At 44.2% G+C, this 23,911-nt stretch overlaps 1 protein-coding gene across 4 annotated transcripts in view; it reads right to left on the bottom strand.

Moving 5' to 3' along the window:
• The window catches only part of LOC126259893 (uncharacterized), a 526,255-nt gene that overhangs the window by 366,638 nt on the left and 135,706 nt on the right, over window positions 1-23,911 (bottom strand). The window lies entirely within an intron of this gene.

A 23,911-nucleotide genomic window follows, 5' to 3' on the forward strand; every position in this document is an offset into this window, starting at 1 on the left:
TGTGGTTGTACTTAGAGGATTGCCTACGTTTTGTCCACGGGGCATCATCTCTCATTCGTCGCATTACACCCAATGTGCCACAAAAATATTTAATACAAATGCAGGCAGGATTTGCTACGCAAGAATCACGTATGAAATCACATATTTTTTAAGTTTCACAAATTCGAGTTTCTTTCCAATAAGAACACAGAAAAATTGAAAGTCACGGTTCACAATAAATTAATATCAGAGTCTGGCCGAGTTTCTTAAGATCTTGGAGGCCGTTGAACATACAACGATTAATTACGTGAGTTATCTGCAGAACACCGTTGAAGTTCCACAGTATATCAAACTATAAATTCCACAATGGCTACACAATAAAACCCTGTAAGGGCGGATTCTGTACCACGCAACTCGAAAAGTGACAAGTTCATCAGATCCCGAAAAATATCTACTTTCGTAAGTAGGAACTCTGAATAATTCATCCATACGAACCGCGGTGTATTTCGCCACTCATCTTATAAAACTTTCTACTAATACAGACTAACACAGCCTGCCTGCCTCCAACGGCGTCCGAACCCGAACTCCCCTCCAAATTGCCGCTGTTCACCCCGGAAACCTCGGGCAAGCACCACTGAAGTCAAACTACTGAACACGAAAACTGCTGAAATTCTTAATTTTAACCTTTTATACACACGATACATCAAATCACACGGAAAATTTTCCCGAGAAAAATTATACTGTTATCAGTTTTCTTTTATCTACCATAGTTTCTTTATAAATAATAATTTATACGGTTTTCCTGCATTTTCGTATTTATAAGTGTAAATATTAACAAACAATTTAAATTACACATTAAATAATTTCTTGCAATCTGAAGCTGACAATACTGCCGCTACGTTTAATGTTTCTCTATTTATTTAATAGAAAACTGTTTTTAACTGTGCGAAATCACTTTTCAGCCTCTCATTTAACTATGTGAATAATTTCGGTAAGTCTGCTATCACAGTCCGACATAGCATTTAACTTACAATAACTTATAAACCAAAGAAGAAATCGAAGGCGCGTCTTCACATGCGTAACCGTCCATCTTTTCCGGTTGAAAAGAGACTACTGGCTCTTCAGTCCACACATAGTCCAATATTTATTCATTTTGGGGTAATTTTTAATTTAGCACTGAATGCGAAAAGCGGCCACGAGAAACGAGTAGCCGTTGTGCTGCACAACAGAAGGGTTTTCTCGGTCGCCTTAGCGGCCGATGGAAGTCCAGAGACAAAGCCATTTCTGGAGAACAGTCTGAAACGGGCCCTCCACGTGCTCTTGTCAAGCTGATTTCAGCTGTCAAAACGCATGTGATCCGATCTTAGTCGACGCCTGTGCATCCGCGGTGGCGTCTTTGTGATTGAATAAAGTGTTAAGTGTCTCTTCCGTTCATAATAGGCCGCCGTGTTACAAAGTACATGTCTATAGTCTTAGCCCCCGCGCCACAGTACCGTAACGCGCCGCCAGAGGAGCAAAAACTAAAAGCCACAACCTATTGACAAAGTCGTGTAGTGTGTATCAATTCGTTTTCTGCATTGGAGAATGAACAACGCTGCTGCAATCCACCCCGAGTTGGGTGCAGTGTACGGCAATATTACACCATGAATGACTCAGTGGCGTGGATACTTTCAGTGTGGTTAAATATATCAGAATGACGAAGGAGCAAGTGGCAGATCGTCCGTCCGTGAAGAACAGATAATCACAAGAGACCTTCGTGCGGCGTTTCACAATCGAGGCGATAATGGAAAAAGAGAGAAATCAGTCCTCTATCATTTTTCAACATCTTGCACGGCATTTTGAACATAACTAAGGTTCCAGCCCGCTGGGTTCCGCGACTGTTCACACCCATTCACAAGGTCCGACGAACCACGGCAGCAGCGCAAATATTACTACTGTGTCACGTAATTTAGATGACAGTCAACATTTGAACGAATGTTGGGAATGCCACTATGATCTCGACAAAAAGGACCAAAGCAAGGGGTTGAAACACGCAATTCAGCATCGCCAGAAAAGATTAAACGCCTGAGCGGCCGAGATGGTGATAGGTATTTTTTGGGACAGTCACCGTATGGTGCTAACATATTATGATCGTAATAGGCATCCCGTCACTCGATCATACTATCGAAATCAGTTTCCTGACAAGGTTACGGAAGGCTGTAAAGACCAAACGTCTTGGGAAGCTGTTTAAGGGGGAGTTTTTTGCTCCACTACAGCGCTCCAGTGGATTCTGTACAGGCCGCGGCCACTCCTGCTGCTTCTTTGGGACGTCAAATTTTGCCTCCCCCGCCTCCTAACATGGAACCCAATGACTTTTTCCCCCTTCTTCAGATGAAGGAACTGTTGCATGATAGGCATTTACAGAAACATGTCGTGATTTTCAAGGTGTCGTTTCCATAAACAGCTGAAATGTAGACTCCTCCAAAGATGATCTGCGCCATGTCATCGAATTTGGGATGAAAGTGTTGTACTGAAGAGTAAATATTTAGAAATGGATTAACACCATCGCCTAACCGCAAGGTCGCAACTTCACTTCTTTGATCTGGCAATTAATAATTCACGACTGCGTCTTTAAAGTGCTATAAGACTTCGCAACAGAGTCCACATTACACCACAGGTAATCATACAACTGGCTTAGGAGGAGGCAAGGCCGTTACACCTTGAATGGGAGCACGCCTGTTAAATCACTGTAATACTGAGATCAAGCTTCACGTTGTAGACATTTCTAATGTTTGCAAGAGTTCCATCGGCTGTCAGTCCCGTGCTCAGAATGAATTGAGTGTGACTCTGGCTGAACCCTCTTTGGCAGTCGAGAGGCTCCAGTTCGTCTACCCAGTGAACCTCAGACATATTCCGTGCCACTCATGTCCGCTAGCTGGACAGTCCATTCGGTAAACACCTTCCCCTGTTAGACATTCATTCGCAACAGCTGCTCGAGGCAGCTCACCGCGAGAACGAATGCATCATGGTGGCTTTGCCGCCACGTGACCCGCTAAGGGAAGTAGTAAGCGGAGCAGAGGCGAATGGGGAAACATCCTAGCCACGATACTGCCTGCAAATGGGGAAGTCCACTGACGTAAGAAATTGTTATGGTCTGTTGCCTGGGAACTAGAACCTCGAAAACGGCGAAACTGGTCGGTTTTTCGCGTGCTACTGTTGTGAGCATCAACCGAAAGTAGTTGAAGGACGGTGAAACCACGTACAGGAGACAAGGTGCTGGACGTCCAGGCCTCATTACAGGAACCGGATGGGAGTCTTGCGCGCTCTGTAAAGCAGGACAGATGAAATGCTGGTGCTGACAAAGTCTTTCCGAGCACATCTTTCAGCGCACGTTGTTGAACGCGAGACTCGACAGCAGACCACCCCTACGTAACACCATGTTGATCCAACGACACCGTCAGTTGGCACGGGGTCATCGACATTGGGCTGATTGGACTGTCCATGAATGGAAACGTGTCGCCTGGTCGGATGACTCACGTTTCTTGTAACACCATGTGTCCGGAAACGTCATCCATGCGAATGGCTCCTAGAAACACGCACTGTGCCAAGGACGAAATCTTCTCACTGGTTTCATTCGGCCCACCACGAATTCCTCTCCTGTGCCAGCCTTTTCATCTCAGAGTAACACTTGCTACCTACATTCTAAGTTATTTTCTATATGTATCCCAATCTCTGTCTTACTCTCCAGTATTCACCTCTTCAACTTCCTCTAGTACCATGGCAGTTATTCTATGATGTCTTGACACATGTCCTATCACCCTGTCCCTTTCTCTTGTCAGTGTTTTCCATGTATTCCTTTCCTCACCGATTCTGCGGAGAATCTCCTCATTCCTTACCTTAAAAAATGAGCCTACCTAATTTTCAACATTCTACTGTAGCACCCTATCTCAGATGCTTCGTTTCTCTTCTATTCTGGTTTTCTCGCAGTCTGCATTTCACTACCATACAATACTGTGCTCCAAACATACATTTTCAGAAATTTCATCATCAAATTAAGATCTATGATACTAGCAGACCTATCTTGGGCAGCAGTGCTCCTTTTTACCAGTGCTAGTCTGCTTTTTGTGTCGGCCTGGCTCCGTCCGTCATCGATTGTTTTGCTACCGACATATCAGGACTCCTTAACTTCATCTACTTCGTGGTCACCAATCCTGATGTAAAGTTTTTCGCTGTTGTCAATTCTGCTGCTTCTCATTACTTTAGTCTTTCTTCTATTTACTGACAATTCATATTGTCTACTCATTAGACTGTTAATTTCATTCAGCAAATACTGTAATTCTTCTTCACTTTCTCTGAGAATAGCAATGTTATCAGCGAACCGTATCACTGAAATCCTTTCACCTTGAATTTTAATTCCAATCTTGAACCTTTCTTTTATTTCCGTCATTGCTTCTTCGATGTATAGATTGAACAGTAACGGGGAAAGGTTACATCCCTGTCTTACACCATTTTTAATCCGAGTGCTTCGTTCTTGGTCCTCCGCTCTTATTGTTCCCTCTTGGCTCATGTACATATTGCGTATTATTCGTCTTCCCCTATAGCTTACCCACATCTTTCTCTGAATTTCGCACACCTTGTACCATTTGACACTGTCGAACGCTTTTTCCAGATCGACAAATCCTATGACAGTGTCTTGATTTTTCTTTAATCTTCCTTCCATTATGCTATGGGGAGCACATACCTGGGTTTCTGCGCGATCTATGGTAGTAATCGATGCTATCATGACAGCTGTGGACTACGTGAAAACAGTTGCGGGCCAGCTGTATCTCTCCATACGTGTTGTCTTCTGCACTGCCGATTGTCCGTGTTGCAAGTCCAGAATCGTGCTGTTGTGTTGAGGAGCATAACAGAGAACCATCGTTGATGTCTTGGCCAGCCAGCTGGAGTGGCCGTGCGGTTCTAGGCACTACAGTCTGGAGCCGAGCGACCGCTCCGGTCGCAGTTTCGAATCCTGCCTCGGGCATGGATGTGTGTGATGTCCTTAGGTTAGTTATGTTTAATTAGTTCTAAGCTCTAGGCGACTGATGACCTCAGAAGTTAAATCGCATAGTGCTCAGAGCCATTTTTTTTTGTCTTGGCAACCAAATTCGCCACGTTTGAACCCAATGGAACACTTCTAGGAGCTGTCGGGGTTCAGCACCGTTCCGTAATGCGCCATTCACACCGAAACGAACACAAACGAATGTACAACATCGAACGAGAATTCTCGCTGGTGTAAAGGTAATTGCGTGTGAGCAAACGATATTCGCTCGTATTCGATTCGCATTCGTTTCTGTTCGTTCGTTTTCCAGTGGTTGTCGGTTCTTTAACAAACCATCTAAATTATTTCGCGTCCTTTCATCTTCGGCACAAGCATTATTGAAATTTTTCGTTTGCTGTCGTGTGGTCCGAACAGAATATGTTACTGTTACCAGTATATAGATATCAAACGTGCTTCTGAGATCCAAGAGATTCACTGTACAAACCTCGAAGGAAAAGAAATATTATTAGAAAACTGCCAAAGTACTCAAAGTTTCTAATGAAGACATGAGAAAGATTATAAATTCGTTAAATACCTTGCATTAAGCGCGAACAGAGTGAATAAACACAAACTTTGTAATTCTTTTTATTAAAAAGGAAAAGCACAGTAAATTTCCTTGAACATAAAAAAGTGTGAATATGTATCTATTATGCTCATCGAAATTAAAAATATACCAAAGACCTTATTATGGTTGCTTGTGTTCACAGTAGCTGTAATTACACGGCTGATGAATCCCTGTTATATCAGATTTTTTGTGATAAAAATGGTTTACACGGGATCGCGCTATCTGCCCTCTAACAAACTGCCTAGCAGATTTTATATGGTAGGTCCTTTGTATATTTCACATTTCATTACTCATATTTTATGGATATTATCTTCCTCACACGTACTTCAGTAAAATGCTTGAAGGGCTTTGCATATGTCTCTGCAGATATAAGAAACTATCTGATATATATGGCAGCCATTGAAATGTGAAACAATCAACCAACATAAATATCTCCGGTTGCTAATAACCAGGGTCCAATTGCTAGCATTTCTCCAGGTTGTGTTAGTCGTCGATAATTAGCGTTCTGCTTTTAAATTTCCTCCTCAGTTTATAAGAAGTCAGAAAAGCGTCAACCGACAGATACCCAAAGTTTTAAACGAATGGTAGGGAATGGTGGAGCTGCAAGTAAAGTGTCAAGTGCACGTCCACGCATTTCGCCTTTACGTACAAACTACAGCTCTCTCTTTCAGTTCTTCCTTTCCTGTGCTGTTTTGTCTCTTTTGTCAAAGGCAATGCGCTCGCAAAAAAAAAAAAAAAAAAAAAAATGCACTCTGAATATGACAGTTTTGCATTGTGGCTCTAACTATATAGTGTCGTATTCGATGTCCTGATTATTAGCACCAGATAACAATAACGCAGCGCTCACAGGCTATGATCGTCATCTCCGGTTGCCTTCCACCCCTTCTAATGTAAACATTAGTTCACAGATACACTTTAATAGTAGGGAACACTAGCGAATTGTCCGCAAATGTGTATTCGGTTGTGTTCGCACACCCACTGCAGTGTAAAGGGAGCAGACATCTGGTGCCACATACTTCCGGAAACCTATCAAGGACTAATCCAGTCCATGTCACGCAGAACCGCTCAGCAGTGTGCTATTAAGAAGGTATCGTAATGTTTCGTGTCGTCAGTGTAACTACTATAGTAACGAATATAAAATGGGGATTGGCATGAATTGTGACCAGGATAATTGATGGTAGGTGAACGAAGAAAGATCTCTGCTGCGTCCCAACAGACTAGAAAAGGACGACACCACGACCAAAACGTGGACGCCCATAGCTGAAAAACGTGATTCACCGATAAGGTTGGAGGAGACCTTTGTCCAACTGTGTATGTCATGTGGTTGCCACTGCTGACATTGAGGATGATGATGATGATGTGGATCACAGATCCCATGTAACAGATGATTTGCATCAACAACGCTCCATGTACTGCATTTGAGTTGATGGTGGGGGAAGTAATGGATATTAAACCAAAGATGAAATACACGTTGCCAGCACCAAAATTCAGGCCATTGACATTTAACACAAAGATTTTGACTGTTTAAATCCGCGTCTAAGATCACAAAATTAGCTAAATTTGGAGCTCTGAGACGAATTTTCATGTTCTATCAAAACGTAGGTCCTTTTTCTCTGTAGCCCATAGGAAGCAGGAACAGCAAACCGCTGTATAAACAGTTACGGCATTAACGACAGATAAGATTAAGCTTAGCCAATCGAAGGAGATAACGTCTAGTGCTATCTTTTTGACGATAACCCACTGTTTGCTGAACCAGAAACCCAGACATTACCACTTCCGACCGGCCTTGAAATACTTCCATGATGTAACCACTGCAGTGTGAGACTTTCGTTACATTAAAGACTTCAATAGACATAAAGAGACAGTTGTGTGTGAAATTTGTGTGTTGAAGGTATACGGCAATATTAGGCCAAAACAGTTCGTCAGGTGCTTTTGCCGATTCCTTCGTGGCTCCATAACGTTCAGAAACAGTGCTCTGGTGCCGGTGGTCGCAATAGTCCTGCATTTCAGTGTTTAATATGATGGTGACATAATTTGTCAGAAACAGTAACAACTATTAAAACGAGTATTACACTCTCATTTCACTAAATAATAATAAAATCACTACTTCTCTTGCTACAATGCGGCACATTTCTGTAAGTAAGGGAGGAAATTGCAGTGTGCAGTTGAATCTTGATAAAGTTTTCGGAATGATTTGAGGGATGGGGAGATATTTATAGCCTATACAGTCACAGGAATACACTGATCAGCCAGAACATTATGATCACCAACCTATTATCGATATAAGCCCATCTGATAGCAGTGTCACCTGGAGAGGAATGACTGCTGGTCAGACACACGCACGGTGCATTAGTATCAATGAGAGTGCTGTCCGTGTGTAGGATAGGGAAGGCGCGCGAGCTATGTATGACCTAGGGCAGATTGTGATGACCCGGAGGCTCGGCACGAACATTTCGGAAACTGCACGACTAGTCGGCTGTGCGAGGAGTGCCTTTGGTAAGTGTCTTCAACACGTGGCGAAACCGCGTCCAGGCGATGTGGTTCTGGGCGGGCACCCCTCGTTACAGATGTCAGACGACGTAGGCTAGGCAGACTGGTAAAACAGGACAGGTGACGAGCTGTGGCGGAACTAATATCAGACTTTAATGCGGGACAAAGTACAAGTGTGTCCGAACATACAGTGCACCGAACACTCCTAACCATGGCCGACGACGCATGCATGTACCAATTTTAACACCACGACATCGACACCTACGACTGACACGTGACCATCGACACTCGACGCTGGCGCAGTGGCAGAGCGTTACATGGTCTGATGAATCCCGATACCTTCATCATGCCGATGGGAGGGTGCGAATCCGGCGTCTTCCAGGCGAATAGCTCCTTGACACCTGTACTGCAGGACGGAGACAAGTTGGCGGCGGCTCCTTTATGCTCTTTGGAACATTCACGTGGGCATCCATTGGTCCAGTGGAGCTCGTGCAAGTCACCATGACGGCCAAGGTGTATCGTGCACTGGTTGCAGACCACGTACATCCCTTCACGACACTCGCGTTTCCCAACGACCGTGGTATTTTTCAGCAAATAATGCGCCAGGTCGAAAGGCCAGGAGTGTGATGGAGTGCTTCGAGGAACACTGTGGCGAGTTAACAATTGATGTGCTGGCCCTCCCTCTCTCCAGACCTGAACCCGATCGAACACATCTGGGATGTGATTAAATGTGGCGTCAGAGCTCATCGGCCTCCTCCCCGGAATTGACGGGAATTAAGTGACTTGTGTGTGCAGATCTGGTGCCTACTCCCTCCACCAACCGGCCAAGGCCTCATTGTTTCCGTGCCGCTGTTATCTTAGGAAAGTGTTCATAGTGTTGTGGCCAATGAGTTTGGGAAGCGACCGGGCTGGTGTCGGTAGTTCTGATGTGAAGAGTAAACTAGAGCTCGGAGCCTAAAGTTTCTTTGTACACCAACAGCGATCTCGGAACGCGTAAGGAAAGGTACGTTCCTAACACTATGTTGTCGAAAACTGCCATTTATTTCTGCTCTTGACGATATCGAATTACCACATATTTGAGAATTTAGTGCTGTCACCGACGTTCTTCGTAAAGTTGTTCACTAATGGCGGAATTCAGAACGTATTCGTAATTTTATATACACGGGTCGTTCAATAAATAATGCCCCAAGTTCTCTTTACAGTATTAATATACGCAGGAAAACGTCGTTTTAGGTGCTGAACATTTGGGGTTTCTTCTGCACGTGTGCGAAGTTTCGAACAAGACCGACAGAGCGGTAGTGAACCATCACAATTGCATCTACACTGCTCACTTGTTACAAGCAACAAACTGTGATTTTAAGTTTTGGTTTCAGAAAAAGAAACTGTTGTGAACATTCATAAACTTTTATAGTGTATGGTGAGGCTGCAGTTGATAGGAAACTGTTGGATGGTGGCTAACGAGTTAAACCGGCAGGAAGTGCCGAAACTGAGCTCCATGCTCGATTAAGTTCGGGACGTCTTGAAAGAGTCACAGCTCCAGAAATGGTGGATCGCACTGATTCCATTATTAGTGCAAACCGACGAATCAGGACTCGACAATTGGTTCTACAGCTAACTGTGAGCGTTGGAAATGACATCAGTGACTAAGACTTATATAGTCAAAAATGTGCTCGAGATGGGTCCCACGAATGCTCACAATAGACTGCAAGATAGAAAGAAACGTCGTTTCGTTTCAACTGTTTTAGCTGTTTGAGGCCAGTGGGAGACACTAACTGTCACGAATCGTTGGAGATGACGAAACCTGAATGCATCATTTTGAGCTAGATACGAAAAAGTACTCACTGAGCGACACCACCCACAACTACCAAAAAAGAAGAAATTCAGGGCAGCTCTCTCTGCTGGCCAAGTCATGACGACAGTCTTTTGGAGTAGTCATGACGACAGTCTTTTGGAGTAGTCATGGTGTCATTCTCGTGGATGTTTTGCCGAAAGGGTCAACCATTGATTCAGAGGTATGTGTGAAGACTCAAACTTGAGAACCGTTTCCGACGTGCTCTGTCTGACATTTTGAGAGAATAAGTCACACAGTAAAAACACGTCTTCGAGCACCTGGTAAGGACCTTTACCAGCAGCGAACATATATTTCTACTCAACGTTGGCGTAAGGCCACAGAATGTGACGGAGACTATGTAGAAAAATGATAAATGCAGAAGAAATGTTTACTCTCAAGAACACATTTGTTCCGAGAAAAAAAAGGTGGGACGTTATTTATTGAAGGACCCTAATGATTTCGGTGGTTCTGTGAGTAAATGTCTCTCTACGAATCAGAAGGACTGTGGTTCGGTCCTCGGTCGGTCCTAGAATTTTTTGTCACTTACCACTTTTTTTTTTACACCTGGCAATGTTTTTTCATGTGTATAATGCCAGGTTGCAACGTCTACCGGAGTCCGCGCTAAGCTGTGGTTCCCCTATAACTGACTGCGTAATTCAGTTCAGAGGCCAGAGAAACGCAAGGCACAGCACCTCCAATAGGCCTGACCGTGCTTAGTAAACCGCTCTCGGATCAGAACTAGTCTTCACGTTCATTACAGGTTTATATAAGAAGAGTTTGGGATATATATGTTAATTCAGGGATAGACTAAAACATTCACTACTTCTCAGAAATTAAACTAGTTATAAAAGTGTTAGTGCACGCAACAGCAAAATGTGTGTCACTAATAGGGTAAATTTCTGTGTAGAAGACTTAGCAGAACTGTGCAGACTGGGAACAATGGCACCTTGAGAGTCGCAGAGAAACGTCTGTTAGCAAGCTGGAAGCCACGTCAAGAGTGACCTTAAGTGAATAGCAGTCCGCGTCATCCCGAGTCCGGCTGAGAACAGACCATCACAGCCTTAGGCTTTCCTCATACTAGGTTACTGTTTGTCATTTATTTATATAAAAATTAAAATTAAGCAGAATCTGCATGTATAGGACCGCCTGTCTAGTCACACGTTATACTCTGGGACATCAGGTGTATTAAAATTAATTAGTAAACACAACGTATTAGAAATACTGCCAACGCATTCACTCAGTCATTACGCGCCTTTGTAGTGGCGCTGAACTCGCCCTCTCTTTCTTAGGATTATTAAAGCCTTTGTGGTATTCAAATGGTTCAAATGGCTCTGAGCACTATGGGACTTAACATCTATGGTCATCAGTCCCCTAGAACTTAGAACTACTTAAACCTAACTAACCTAAGGACAGCACACAACACCCAGCCATCACGAGGCAGAGAAAATCCCTGACCCCGCCGGGAATCGAACCCGGGAACCCGGGCGTGGGAAGCGAGAACGCTACCGCACGACCACGAGATGCGGGCCTTTGTGGTATTAGTGGGCATCTTCGCCAGGCATACAATCTCACTTAACTGTCTTACTGTGATTACAGACAAACAGGTAGCTATTACTACCGTCTTTCTCTCATCACTAGTAAAGCTCTAATAAAACTGTTGCTTCCTCAAAACTTCGCAGAAATTTTTCTGTGCCGTTATGGTTGGTGGGCGGTGGATGACTGCAGACACCAGGAGGTAGAGAGACGAGGTACTGCCACCACTTAAACAACATTTCTTTTCTTCGTTGGCCGCAATCACACACAATAGCAGGAACAAAAATGATCTGCACAAGGACTTAAAAGCACTTACTTTAGTTCAAAAAGGGGTCCACTACTCAGGAACACTCATCTTCAATAATTTGCCAGCAAACATAAAAAATTTAGTTACAAATAAAGATCAGTTTAAAAGGAGCCTCCTCCTATTCCATTGGCGAATTTTTTAATAGAAACAAATGATGTATTGTATATATTCATACTATTAGTATTGTTATTTCAGCTTTAAAAAATGGACATGTTCCAATCCACGAGGATGTCCTGAGCACGGATCTATGGAACGAAAAAAGAAAAAAAACTAATAGCAAAGTGTATGGTGACAGTCGACATTAAATGAAATATTTCTAGAGAAATTAACAACACTGCGCGTGCAGAACTAGTGTATGTTGCTGATAACGTCTTCACACGAAGTCAGCGGTGCCTGGATGCGCATTGCCACCACTTCCGGGATCTCTTACAAACAGGTAACTAGATGTTTTTAACGTTACTATTATCTATTCTTTTTTCGGATAGTTCATTGTTAACAAACTGCCTATTGGCTTCTGTCTCGGGTTCTTCGGCCGACGTTCATCTAATGATTTTTCTGACGTTTCGCCAGCACGAGTGGCTGGCATTGTCAAAGCTTCACCCTCCATTGCCGGTGGTGAACTGGAGGCGAGCTCGCGGCCGCAGACTATATGTACCTGGCGCGCCAACGTCCGAGGGCTTCTCCGCGGTCATTTCCGGTGCGGTTCTCCTCTTGCTACCTGCGACGGTCGTTCGCTGCAGTACGGGAAGCCAGGATCCGTTTACCTTAAGGCTTTCCTCTTTCTTGTTGAAACTGTTCGCGTGTTTTTGGATTTCTACAGCTTCTCTGAACAAGCGCGTGTGATAGTGCTTCTCTACAGCCAGAACTTCCGTGTCGGCGAATTCTATTACGTGGTCGGTCTCATTCAGTGCGTGCTCTGCCACGGCCGATTTCTCCACCTGCCCCAACCTGCAATGTCGCTTATGCTCTTTGATCCTGGTGTTAATGGATCGTCCAGTCATTCCGACATAAACTTTTCCGCATGTGCAAGGTATACGGTATATTCCCGACATTGCAAGTGGGTCTCTTTTCTCCTTCGCCGATCTAAGACACTCTTTGATCTTCCTTGTCGGTTTGAAAATCGTCTTTACGCCGTGTTTGCGCAATATACGGCCGATTCTGTCCGTCACTCTGGGAATGTATGGCAGAAAGGCCGTACCCGACATTTCTTTTTCTGGTTCCTTACTTCGCCGAGTGTTTGGCTCTGTTACACTTCTAATGTCATTTGTGGAGTACCCGTTGCTCCTCAGAACAGTTTCCAGGTGTTGCATTTCTCGTTTGAGGTGTTGAGGCTCACATATTCGTCCTGCTCTCCTTACGAGCGTACTAATCATGCCTCTTTTCTGGCTCGGGTGGTGGTTTGACAGTTTGTGCAGGTATCGGTCCGTGTGTGTCGGTTTTCGATACACGCTGTGTCCCAGGTTTTCGCCGTCCCTTGTGACCAGCACATCTAGAAATGGCAGTTTCTTATCCTTTTCTACTTCCATGGTAAATGTTACGTTGGCATGGAGGCTGTTCAAGTGTCTCAGGAATTCACCGAGCTGTTCTTCACCATGGCTCCACACCACGAAAGTATCATCGACGTACCTGTACCACACCTTAGGTTTGCAAGTCGCCGAGTCCAGTGCCTGTGCTTCGAATTGTTCCATGAAGAAGTTGGCCACCACTGGACTGAGAGGACTACCCATGGCGACGCCTTCCAGCTGTTCGTAGAAATCGCCATTCCACGTGAAATAGCTCGTGGTGAGGCATGCATGGAAGAGCTTTTTGATGTCTTGCGGGAACATGGAACTGATGTGCTCCAGGGCGTCGCTGAGTGGCACTTTCGTAAATAACGAAACAACATCAAAACTGACCAGGATGTCGTTTGGCGCAAGTTTCAGTTTCTTCAGCTTCTCAATGAAATGTCCTGAGTCCTTAATGTATGTGTCGGTCTTTCCCACGTGTGGCTGGAGCAGAGAGGCCAAGTGTTTCGCCAGTTTATACGTTGGTGAGCCAGGAGCGCTAACGATCGGTCTCAGTGGAACGTTGTTCTTATGGATCTTGGGTAATCCATACAGCCGAGGTGGTAGGGCTTCTGTGTTGCGCAGGTTTCTCTGTATGTCCGCCGGCAGAGAGGACGCCTTGATTAATCGATTCGTGTTCCGAGTGATACGCTGCGTCGGATCTGCGCTTAGTTTTCGGTACGTCGTCGGATCTAATAGGTCTCGGATCTTTTGCTCATAATCTTCGGTCTTCATTACGACGGTCGCATTCCCCTTATCGGCAGGCAGTACCAATATACTCTTGTCGGCGTTGAGATTCTTAATGGCTTGTACCTCTTCTTTCTTCAGGTTGCAAGCTGGTGGTTTTGCTCGGCGCAGTATCCTGGCTGTTTCAGTGCGTATTTCCTCTGCCCTTTCACAAGGAAGGGTCCGAATGGCTGCTTCGGTGTTGGCAATGATGTCCTCCATAGGTATAGTTCTCGGTATGATAGCGAAATTCCCTCCTTTTTGAAGAACTGACACTTCCTCTTCGGTCAATTGTCGTTCAGTGAGGTTGACCACTGTGTGTGACATGTCGGGAATCGCCTTGTCGGTCTGCTTCCGGCATCTTTCAAACTTTTTCTTTTGCCGCTCGGTGCAGCGCTCGAGTTCGTTCTGCATGCTCCTGTGAGTGATGCTGTCGATCTTGTCCCAGTCGTCTCGATGCATTCTGCTACTTAGTTGATAGAAAATGTCCAGAAGTTCCTGATCCGTTCTTGCCAAGTCTCTCCGTGTTGTATGTATTCGCTCACGAAGAAAAGCTCGTTCCATTCTGTCGTAGATACGATGTGCTTGGGCGCTGGTGAATAGGCGCTTGCATCTCAAGAACTTCGGTGTAGCACATTCATCTCGGCACCGTGACAGAAAGGCGAGAGAGGACATCAGTCGCGCTTTCTTCTTCCGTCGTTGGTCAAGGCGTCGGTACAATCTGCAAATCTCCTCCCCGTAGAGGCGTAATACAAAATTGTTAAGGCTTTCGTGGCCACTTGTTGACAAACTGCCTATTGGCTTCTGTCTCGGGTTCTTCGGCCGACGTTCATCTAATGATTTTTCTGACGTTTCGCCAGCACGAGTGGCTGGCATTGTCAAAGCTTCACCCTCCATTGCCGGTGGTGAACTGGAGGCGAGCTCGCGGCCGCAGACTATATGTACCTGGCGCGCCAACGTCCGAGGGCTTCTCCGCGGTCATTTCCGGTGCGGTTCTCCTCTTACTACCTGCGACGGTCGTTCGCTGCAGTACGGGAAGCCAGGATCCGTTTACCTTAAGGCTTTCCTCTTTCTTGTTGAAACTGTTCGCGTGTTTTTGGATTTCTACAGCTTCTCTGAACAAGCGCGTGTGATAGTGCTTCTCTACAGCCAGAACTTCCGTGTCGGCGAATTCTATTACGTGGTCGGTCTCATTCAGTGCGTGCTCTGCCACGGCCGATTTCTCCACCTGCCCCAACCTGCAATGTCGCTTATGCTCTTTGATCCTGGTGTTAATGGATCGTCCAGTCATTCCGACATAAACTTTTCCGCATGTGCAAGGTATACGGTATATTCCCGACATTGCAAGTGGGTCTCTTTTCTCCTTCGCCGATCTAAGACACTCTTTGATCTTCCTTGTCGGTTTGAAAATCGTCTTTACGCCGTGTTTGCGCAATATACGGCCGATTCTGTCCGTCACTCTGGGAATGTATGGCAGAAAGGCCGTACCCGACATTTCTTTTTCTGGTTCCTTACTTCGCCGAGTGTTTGGCTCTGTTACACTTCTAATGTCATTTGTGGAGTACCCGTTGCTCCTCAGAACAGTTTCCAGGTGTTGCATTTCTCGTTTGAGGTGTTGAGGCTCACATATTCGTCCTGCTCTCCTTACGAGCGTACTAATCATGCCTCTTTTCTGGCTCGGGTGGTGGTTTGACAGTTTGTGCAGGTATCGGTCCGTGTGTGTCGGTTTTCGATACACGCTGTGTCCCAGGTTTTCGCCGTCCCTTGTGACCAGCACATCTAGAAATGGCAGTTTCTTATCCTTTTCTACTTCCATGGTAAATGTTACGTTGGCATGGAGGCTGTTCAAGTGTCTCAGGAATTCACCGAGCTGTTCTTCACCATGGCTCCACACCACGAAAGTATCATCGACGTACCTGTACCACACCTTAGGTTTGCAAGTCGCCGAGTCCAGTGCCTGTGCTTCGAATTGTTCCATGAAGATTACCCAAGATCCATAAGAACAACGTTCCACTGAGACCGATCGTTAGCGCTCCTGGCTCACCAACGTATAAACTGGCGAAACACTTGGCCTCTCTGCTCCAGCCACACGTGGGAAAGACCGACACATACATTAAGGACTCAGGACATTTCATTGAGAAGCTGAAGAAACTGAAACTTGCGCCAAACGACATCCTGGTCAGTTTTGATGTTGTTTCGTTATTTACGAAAGTGCCACTCAGCGACGCCCTGGAGCACATCAGTTCCATGTTCCCGCAAGACATCAAAAAGCTCTTCCATGCATGCCTCACCACGAGCTATTTCACGTGGAATGGCGATTTCTACGAACAGCTGGAAGGCGTCGCCATGGGTAGTCCTCTCAGTCCAGTGGTGGCCAACTTCTTCATGGAACAATTCGAAGCACAGGCACTGGACTCGGCGACTTGCAAACCTAAGGTGTGGTACAGGTACGTCGATGATACTTTCGTGGTGTGGAGCCATGGTGAAGAACAGCTCGGTGAATTCCTGAGACACTTGAACAGCCTCCATGCCAACGTAACATTTACCATGGAAGTAGAAAAGGATAAGAAACTGCCATTTCTAGATGTGCTGGTCACAAGGGACGGCGAAAACCTGGGACACAGCGTGTATCGAAAACCGACACACACGGACCGATACCTGCACAAACTGTCAAACCACCACCCGAGCCAGAAAAGAGGCATGATTAGTACGCTCGTAAGGAGAGCAGGACGAATATGTGAGCCTCAACACCTCAAACGAGAAATGCAACACCTGGAAACTGTTCTGAGGAGCAACGGGTACTCCACAAATGACATTAGAAGTGTAACAGAGCCAAACACTCGGCGAAGTAAGGAACCAGAAAAAGAAATGTCGGGTACGGCCTTTCTGCCATACATTCCCAGAGTGACGGACAGAATCGGCCGTATATTGCGCAAACACGGCGTAAAGACGATTTTCAAACCGACAAGGAAGATCAAAGAGTGTCTTAGATCGGCGAAGGAGAAAAGAGACCCACTTGCAATGTCGGGAATATACCGTATACCTTGCACATGCGGAAAAGTTTATGTCGGAATGACTGGACGATCCATTAACACCAGGATCAAAGAGCATAAGCGACATTGCAGGTTGGGGCAGGTGGAGAAATCGGCCGTGGCAGAGCACGCACTGAATGAGACCGACCACGTAATAGAATTCGCCGACACGGAAGTTCTGGCTGTAGAGAAGCACTATCACACGCGCTTGTTCAGAGAAGCTGTAGAAATCCAAAAACACGCGAACAGTTTCAACAAGAAAGAGGAAAGCCTTAAGGTAAACGGATCCTGGCTTCCCGTACTGCAGCGAACGACCGTCGCAGGTAGCAAGAGGAGAACCGCACCGGAAATGACCGCGGAGAAGCCCTCGGACGTTGGCGCGCCAGGTACATATAGTCTGCGGCCGCGAGCTCGCCTCCAGTTCACCACCGGCAATGGAGGGTGAAGCTTTGACAATGCCAGCCACTCGTGCTGGCGAAACGTCAGAAAAATCATTAGATGAACGTCGGCCGAAGAACCCGAGACAGAAGCCAATAGGCAGTTTGTCAACAAGTGGCCACGAAAGCCTTAACAATTTTGTAGTTCATTGTTACTTGAATCTCGGGTGTGCTGTGGCGTACCGGTTCTATGTGGGACATCCTGTATAACAACTCGTCCAAATTTTAAGAAAGTAACATATATAACAAGAACTTACGCGCTTAGCTTCGTGGAGTACCGTTACCTCAGTGGGCTACATGTGGTCTTACAAGGAGTATTCTTCTTGAAACCCAAACAATAGTAAATTCTGGTACCAATTAACTACACACACACTATCACAAGTGAAAATGACGAACACCAAAAAATATTTAGACTTTAATACAAGAGACAAACAATTTGCGCTATCTGTTTCCAATTCTGTCTCCTTTCTGCCTTCCGCGAAGCTAGGTTATATCAAACATCTCCTTTCTATACTTGGTACGTAAGTTATAATATGCAGAGGAAAATTATACATCTCTCAAGACTTAACTGGAATAGTAGACGTATACTGTTGTAATTGATATAAATTTAATAGGCATGACAGAAAGTTCGTTTAATTTCTCATTTTAAGTGTTAGTAACCTGTATCTTCTCATGTGAGAAGCAGCTCAATAAAATAATTGATGTAAAAAGTAACGGGAAATGCAGTTCACCGAACAGGACATATAAATACACCATTGCTTAATTAAAGAACATGTTTAAGGGCATTCATAGAAATCCTACGACCAAATTACATCGGAAGTGCAAGATCGAAAATCTGTTTATAGGTGTGTGCTTATCGGCTTGTCAACGATACCTCGTATATCATAAATCAATCTCTACAGATTTGATAGCATGGCATAAAGCCTTTTGCTTTAATATCTTTGAATTATGCATGGTATGACGTGTGACAAATGACAGGATACAGAAAATGTGTGTGAAAGTGTCTAACTGATCCGCCAGCACACAGTACGCTGACATTTGGTACACAGAAGCCTGAGGTATCACACTCGCTGAAGTGATTTGCTTGTCGATGAGGCGCCGCGAGATAAGGGGAAATTATGATTGATTACGAGGATCATGACTGCCCCCGCTTGGTAAACGATAGTAATTAGAATTAGCTGGTGGTGTGTGACGTAAGGCGCGCGGGGAGCAACAGTTGCTGTCTTCTGTAGCCGACGCAACTAGACCGGCCTTCGGGGAAGTCTCGTGACGCAAATGTTAAAGGCCGTCGCCATCATCTGAGCGGGTAAAGTGTCTTTCGCACAAAGGTGCACAGCACCAAGCGGAGATGAGATTTCTAGACGGGGAGTTTCCAGACTTTAACAAAGAGAGGAAATAAGACGTAAACCCACCTTGAAAACTTATCTCGTTCGCCATTAGGAAGTGGTAAAGAACGTACCAAATCGTTCGTACTATATTTAATATTCCTTAAGTATTACCTATCTATAAATTCCAGGTCTTCTATCACAAATGGATTTCTAGCGACTGTCTAAACAGCACATTTTCGCAGCATCAGTTAAATGTAAAAGGGACTTAAATATCACTGTACCTTAGCGAGCTACTTGTGGTCTTATAAGATGTACAAGGAGTAGACAAAAATATGGGAGGACCACGAGAAATGCGTGTTTGAACATTGATGCAGACGCTAGGCAAGCCTACAGGTTGCGCTGTTGTACGGTGTGTTCAAAAGTCTCTCCGTAGTACCGTATGATTGTTACCCGCGCGTGCCGTATGATGCAGTGAATATACTGAAATGAAAATCAGTGAAATACAAGTTATTAATTTATTTAATATTCATTTTTACTTACAAATTTTCACATTGAATGTTGAAAGTGACCCCCTGTTGTTGAATACACAATTCAATTCGTCTAACCATGTTTCCAAACACAAGCTGTAGTATTTCTTCTGTAACAGAAGCAGTGAAAGTGGATATTGCAGTTTTCAATTCATCGATGGATTTTGGACGGTTTTTATAGACAGTTGCTTTAGCTGCACCCCAGAAGAAAAAGTCAGGTGGTGTTACGTCAGGCGATCGTGGAGGGCCGCCCGTTGTGGCCTTGCGGTTCTAGGCGCTTCAGTCTGGAACCGCGTGACCGCTACGGTCGCAGGTTCGAATCCTGCCTCAGGCATGGATGTGTGTGATGTCCTTAGGTTAATTAGGTTTAAGTAGTTCTAGGTTCTAGGGGACTAATGACCTCAGAAGTTAAGTCCCATAGTGCGCGGAGCCATTTGAACCATTTGATCGTGGAGGATCCCTGTGAAATTATGCGATCACCAAAAACATCTGCAAGCAGTGACACTGAAACGCGAGCTGTATTCGCGGTTGCACCATCTTGTTGAAAATAACCGTTCAGTATTTCGCTTAACACAAGTTCTCCTATGAATGAGTACAGACTATCACTGCAGTATCGTTGTGCGTTTATTGTTTCGTTGAAAAATCCGACGTCTAGAAGTTGTAATCCAAACTCCTATTTTCACACAATGAAGTGGTTCCTCATGAATACACAATGGATTTGCAGTACACCACATACGAGAATTTTGCGAGTTCATGTACCCGGATAAATGAAACCACGCCATCAATGAAAAACGTTTCATTAAGAATATCCGTTCCATTTTGTTGAACGATATTTTTGAACCACTGACAATAATGCAGTCTCTTGCCATGATCAGTATTTTTCAGTTCTTGCATGACTGTCGCTTTGTATGGGAAAAGTTCCAATTTTTTCCTTAGAGCTGTGTGGGCCGTTCCGACACTAACATAGATTTCCTGGGCGAATTTTCTCACTGACTTGTTCGGACTCGAACATTTTATCGGAAATACCGAGTAGTTTATCCTCAGACAAAACTCTAGGACGACCACTGCTCGGTGCATCTGTCACTGAACCCGTACTTCGAAATTTGTTAATCAAATCTCGCACAGTATCGCGATGTGGGAGTGTTGTCTCCGGGAAAACTGAATTAAATGTTTGACGAACTGAAACTGTGTATATACTGCCAGCTTTGAACACTTGTTCGACTAAAAACACATGTTCTTCAATGGTTAGCATTTTAACGGCGACAAAAAACGAGACAGACGAACAAAGGAACTAAAACGTTCATGTCAACACGTAACGACACACACCAACGATACTACTGATGCTGGCTGAGATAAACGAAGCAGTGGAATGTTAGGAGAGTCCACCTGAAGGCAGGCAGGCGAACAATCATACGGCACTGCAGAGACTTTTTGAACACTCCGTATTAGACTGCGAAATTCACCTGTGCAGTTGTCCTCAATACGTTGCAAGTGTCAGTCGTGGTCCGAACTGTGTTCTGTGTAGTTATGAGTGCAATTCGAATTTGGACAGATTGTTGGTCAGGGTGTATACGTGAACAAGGAAAAAAAATTCCCGGATTTTTTCCGGATTTCCTGGTTAAAAATACATTTTCTCCCAGGTGAAAATACACTTTTTCCACGTTAAGTGACAGTATACTCTTCCTCGACACTAAAAAACTCATTAATCCTTTGAATGTTTATGGTTTTATATACCGATGTAGAATTTCCTGGTACTTTAGAAAACGAAACTCAGGGGGGAAAAACACGTTTTGAAAGACCTTTGATGTGCAGCAACATGTACGCTGCATATTTTCGTATTATGAAGGTATAAATTTGAATTCCACCAAACACCGCATCTCACTTTCTGAAGCATTGAAATCGAGATTGTGATGCGCTTTTGTAAGCCAGTCACAGCTCATGTCACATGATCTCGCCAGCTCATGACAACATAAGATCAGTCTTAAGTAGCGCAAACACACAAATAAGGAAAGTTAATGGTTTAAATTAATATACATAGCATTCACATATAATATTGGTCTCAAAGATTAATAAGCTGGAAGAGAAGCTAAGCTTCCACATATAATGTTGATCATTTCTGCGCATGTTACACTTTAAGATACATCACACAAATGTGCCAGTAAAATTTTTAATAATGACGTAAATGTCTGATCTTCTGAGCTCGAAATTCTTCTAAATGGTCGTCCTCAAAGAGTTGATTTTTAAATGAGAGTCAAACGCTTTGTGATTTAAGAAATTCATCGTACATTCTCGCACGTAGTTCATCTTGTGTAAAAGGAAATCTGCTTTGACTGCAACGCTTTTCAAACCGCCATTAGCAATGTTTTCCCGCGACCTGTTAGAAATAGGTTCGTTTCAGCGGTTGCAAGAGAGCACCAGATAACAAGCGTCACCGCGCTTGCGCAACTATGATGACGCAGGAAGCCCATATGTTCGCATGTGTAAAACATTAAAAGATATTACATTATGTCATAAAAGAAACAAGACAACAGAGAATACTTCAAGAGCGTCGGAATTTCGTGAACCATACTGAAATGCATAATTTGGCTTAAAATGCACATTCGTATGTAAATCTTTCTAGAGTGCCAGTAGGGTATTACCTCATGTTTGGTTCCTTATTACGGTATAATGCCATATGTGCACTTGAAATGCAGTTGAAACTAGCCAATAGCGTGAAATTAAATACTTCGTTTCAAATAAATTGAGTGCCTCAGCAGAAAAGATTAATAAAAGCCTAATCTCGTTAGCAAACCGGTAAAAATAACTTCATTGTTCTGTAAGGCGATTAATGCTTGACTGTCAGAAAGGTTGAAATAAAATCTCAAACTAATAACATATTTTAGCCTTCCGAAATTATGAGAACGTATTTTAATTAATTTCATAGCTCCCGGCCACAATAATCCGTTTTGTTATCATTTAACGTGAGAGCAATAAACGAAGAGACAACAACAAAATCACTGAACGTAAACATAGGTCACGTGGAGACGAACAACCTCCCCACCACAACTCAGTCCGCCCCCGGTAGCTGAGTGGTAGCCGGCACGGTAGCTCAGCGTGTTCGGTCAGAGGGTTTAGCTACCCACTGTAATTTAAAAAAAAAACTGAGTTAATGGATCAACGACGAACTTAAACTGATGTCTTACGACGTCCGCACCGAACAGATGCAACGAACGAAAACGAACAAAAAAACAACACCTAGTATGTTAGTGTCAAAACCAGCAGCATCCATATTGTACTAACTTCAGCCGCAAAGGATTTGATTGGCACTGAAGATGGGCACTGTGAAATAAACTAACAGTCTTCTAACTATGACTACTTGATATTTCATCTAAGATGCCACAATAAGATTGGATCGAAACAACAAAACAACTGCGATGACTCTCAGAAAACAGGTACATCATTACTAAACATTCGTAATCCTTAACGACAAGAGCAGCAGCGTCAGCAAACTGCTGGTCTGGCAATAAATCCATTGTTAACAACATTTTTGCAATGAAGGACTCAAGAGTACGTGTCGCTCATGTGGTTATATCGGCGGGAACCGCAAGGAGATTCGAAGTGCAATCGTAAATTTCAAGAGTGTTTAGTTATCTAGTATTAAGGGTAATGCTGTGTTGCTCTCTGATAAGTACATATGACTATGTTCTAAGAGCATGCCTTACTGGTGCTGATCCGAAAGCTTTTAGCAATGCTGCTGCTCCATTTTTCGCAGTTTAGATAGAGTTCCTGTTACCAGGCCTAGTCGGTCATACAGTATTAACATGATGTGTATGTCCGAAGCAAGCATGACTGAAATGATGTATTTAATGCTCTTAAAATCATTTCACCATTTAGATTTTTTACTCCATATTCATAGGAGTTTCTCAGTTGTATTATTTGTGGTTTTCTATTTGCTTTGTTGTACCAACTAGTAACAGAGGTGGGTTTCTGGGAATTGTATTCTTCTGTAACGTACGCCAGTTGTTTGGGGTGTCGTGTTGTGGAGCGTGAGACGTTTCCTAGTGGCGTTCTCGTGTTCCCACGTCTCCGTCGCCTTTCTTCTCCACTCGTTGCACAAGCCTTTCTCCCCAAGTGACACAAACAAGTCGTCTGCGGACGAGCCTCGTTAGCAGAATGGTCGGGAGGGGCTGACGTATTGTGTTTGTGCGGAACGGCCTGGAAGCTGATATTTATCACTAGTAGCTTACCAAGGCCACTGCCTCCCATTTTACCCTGTCTGACGACATCCGATTTTCACATGGAAAAAACGAGCGAGAGGCGTTTGTAGTTTATAGTTTGCATAATTCGGTTGCTAACACAGCGCGACTGATTTCAGACATCACCCATTAAGGCAAGTACGTCACCACTATTCACACCTGTTCGTAGTACATCAAAAAAACTTGACCCGTGTTATTATCAGGTTAACGACTGAATCACTATTTCTGGGAGTACACGGCGAATGTATAAGACATTTCGAACACGAAGTGCAAGAACAACTTTCGTGTTCTTATGAGATAATTGGTATTCCATAAAGA

Source organism: Schistocerca nitens, chromosome 5 (genome assembly GCF_023898315.1).
Source record: "Schistocerca nitens isolate TAMUIC-IGC-003100 chromosome 5, iqSchNite1.1, whole genome shotgun sequence".
Classification (NCBI taxonomy): Eukaryota; Metazoa; Arthropoda; class Insecta; order Orthoptera; family Acrididae; genus Schistocerca; species Schistocerca nitens.